Source organism: Lepidochelys kempii, chromosome 9 (assembly GCF_965140265.1).
Source record: "Lepidochelys kempii isolate rLepKem1 chromosome 9, rLepKem1.hap2, whole genome shotgun sequence".
Taxonomy (NCBI): Eukaryota; Metazoa; Chordata; order Testudines; family Cheloniidae; genus Lepidochelys; species Lepidochelys kempii.
Genome location: NC_133264.1, coordinates 57,233,006 through 57,236,387, shown reverse-complemented (window position 1 = coordinate 57,236,387; position 3,382 = coordinate 57,233,006). Strand labels below are relative to the sequence as shown.

Below are 3,382 nucleotides of genomic sequence, written 5' to 3'. Positions count from 1 at the left end.
ACTCTGGGAAATGTGCAGGTCATACTAGACGGCTTTGCTGCAATGGGATTCCCTAACTGTGGTGGGGCTACAGATGGAACCCATATCCCTATCTTGGGACCGGATCACCAGGGCAACCAGTACATAAACCGCAAGGGGTACTTTTCAATGGTGCTGCAAGCACTGGTGGATCACAAGGGGCGTTTCACCAACATCAACATGGGATGGCCTGGAAAGGTTCATGACACTCACATCTTCAGTAACTCTGGTCTGTTTAAACGGCTGCAGCAAGGGATTTACTTCCCAGACCAGAATGTTGAAATGCCAATAGTTATCCTTGGGGACCCAGCCTACCCCTTAATGCCCTGGGTCATGAAGCCGTACACAGGCACCCTGGACAGTAGTAAGGAGCTGTTCAACTATAGGCTGAGCAAATGCAGAATGGTGGTAGAGTGTGCATTTGGAAGTTTAAAGGGTCATTGGTGCAGTTTACTGAGACGTCAGCGAAACCAATATTCCTATTGTTATTGTTGTGTGCTCCACAATCTCTATGAGAGTAAGGGGGAGATGTTTATGGGGGGTGGGAGGTTGATGCAAATCGTCTGGCCACTGAATACACGCAGCCAGACACCAGGGCGGTTAGAAGAGCACATCAGGAAGTGGTGCACATCAGAGAAGCTTTGAAAACCAGTTTCATGACTGGCCAGGGTACTGTGTTACACTTCTGTTTGTTTCTCCTTGATGAAAACGCATGCCCTTGGTTGACTCTAATTCCCTGTAAGCCACCCGCCCTCCCGCCTTGGATCACAGCTTGCTTGCAAAGGAAATAGTCACTTTCATTTAAAAAACATGTATTCTTTATTAATTGATTATAAAAAGAGGGAGATAACTCACAAGGTAGCCTGGATGGGGTGTGGGAGGAGGGTAGGAGGGAAGGAAAAGGCCACTTTAAAACTTGTTGAATGCTAGCCTCCTGTTGCTTGGGCTGTCCACTGGGGTGGAGTTGTTGGGTGCCCGGAGCCTCCCACCCCGTGTTCTTGGGCATCTGGTTGGGGAGGCTACGGAACTTGGGGAGGAGGGAGGGCAGTTAAGCAGGGGCTGCAGCGGCTGTCTGTGATCTTGCTGCCGTTCATGATCCTCCACCAGATGCCAGAGCATGTCTGTTTGATCCCGCAGTATCCTCAGCATTTCCTCATGCCTCCTCTGATCTTCCTGCCGCCACCTCTCTTCACGTTCATCGGCCACCATCCTGTACTCTGCTATTGTGTCCCTCCACACAGCTCTGTCGGTGCTGGATGACTGCATGAGCTCAGAGAACATGTCATCGCGCATGCGTTTTTTTTGCCGCCTTATCTGAGATAGCCTCTGGGATGGAGGAGGGAGGCTTGAAACATTTGCAGCTGCGGGAGGAAAAAAAGGGAGTGAAGTATTTTAAAAGATACATTTTACAGAACAATGGCTATACTCTTTCACAGTGAACAACACTATTCACATTACATAGCACATGGGATTTTTGTACAAGGTCGCATTTTGCATCTTATATTGAGTGCCTACAGCTTTGGTGTTAGAGATCACATACGTAGCAACAGAATTCGGCTTGCAGGCGGCCACGGTAAGCCATAGTCTTTTGGCTTCTGCAACCTTCATAACAGCAGCCCCCTCCTTTCCCATACCAAGCAAAGCCCGTTGAGTTGGCCATTTACTGCTGCAGTTTTCCTGTTAATGTGCAGCAGCAGAAACCAAACTAACCCCCTCCCCCCATCCAATTCTCTGGGATGATCACTTTTCCCCTCCCCTCACCGTGTGGCTGGTATCAGGGAAGATCCCTGCTAGCCAAACGCGAACAGCTCAGCGCCAATGGCCCCCCTCCCACCGCGTGGCTAACTGTGGGGAGGATTTCTTTTCCATCACAGGGCAAACAGCCCAATAGGAACGGGCACCTCTGAATGTCCCCTTAATCAAATTCCCCTATTTCAACCAGGTTACCATGAATGATATCACTCTCCTGAGGATAACACAGAGAGATAAGGAACGGATGTTGCTTGAATGCCAGCAAACACCGAGACCATACGCTGCCAGGCTTTGTCATGCAATGATACCAGATTACTTGCTACTAGCATGGCGTGGTAAAGTGTCCTTCCATGCAGGACGGAATAAGGCTGCTCTCCCCAGAAACTTTCTGCAAAGGTTTTTAGAGTACCTCCAGGAGAGCTTCATGGAGATGTCCCTGGAAGATTTCCGCTCCATCCCCAGACATGTTAACAGACTTTTCCAGCAGCAGTACTGGCCACAAATGCATCCCAAGTCCTCAGGGCTACTTAATCATTAAAAAACGCTTACTTTCATAACATGTATTATATTTTAAAAGGTACACTCACCAGAGGTCCCTTCTCCGGCTTCATTGGGTTGGGAGGGTATTTCAGTCAGGGTGATAAAAAGATCCTGGCTCTTGGGGAAAATGGTGTGCTGTGTGCTCTTCCCAAGCTCGTCCTCCTCCTCATCTTCCCCATCTGCAAAATCATCAGCCATGGCAGAAAGTATCCCATCCTCGGAGTTCACGGACCGGGGTGGGGTAGTGGTGGTGGCCCCCCCTAGAATTGCATGCAGCTCAGCATAGAAGTGGCATGTCTGGGGCTCTGTCCCTGAGTGTCTGTTTGATTCTTTGGTTTTCTGGTACGCTTGTCTGAGCTCCTTAAGTTTCACGCGGCACTGTGTTGCGTCCCTGATGTAGCCTCTGTCCCTCATGGCCTCGGAGATTTTTTGAAATGTTTTGGCATTTTGTCTTTTGGAACGTAGTTCTGATAGCACGGATTCCTCTCCCCATATAGCAATCGGATCCAGTACCTCCTGTTTGGTCCATGCTGGAGCTCTTTTTCAGTTCTGGGACTGCATGGTCACCAGTGCTGATGAGCTCGTCTGGCCAAACAAGAAATGAGATTCAAAAGTTCCCGGGGCTTTTCCTGTACACCTGGCCAGTGCATCCAAGTTCAGAGTGCTGTCCAGAGCGGTCACAATGGTGCACTGTGGGGTAGCTCCCAGAGGCCAATACCTTCGAATTGCATCCACACTAACCCTAATTCGAAACGGCGATGTCGATTTCAGTACTAATCCCCTCGTTGGGGAGGAGTACAGAAATCGGTTTTAAGAGCCCTTTAAGTTGAAAAAATGGCTTCGTTGTGTGGACGGGTGCAGGGTTAATTCCAATTTAATGCTGCTAAATCCGACATAAACTCGTAGTGTAGACCAGGCCTCAAACTGAAGCACTCATAAAATCCTGTGTCACTTGCCAAATGCATGATAAGACAGCAGTGACATGTACCCTTCCATTACAGCCTGTTCCTCTTCCTGAATCTGCATGGGAAAAAGTGGCGATTGACATTGTAGGACCATTTGATACTGCTCC

General features: G+C 49.1%; 1 pseudogene; it reads right to left on the bottom strand.

Moving 5' to 3' along the window:
* Positions 1 to 927: 927 nt before the first annotated feature.
* Positions 928 to 2,871, bottom strand: LOC140917013 (uncharacterized; annotated as a pseudogene).
* Between the last annotated feature and the right edge of the window lie 511 nt (positions 2,872 to 3,382).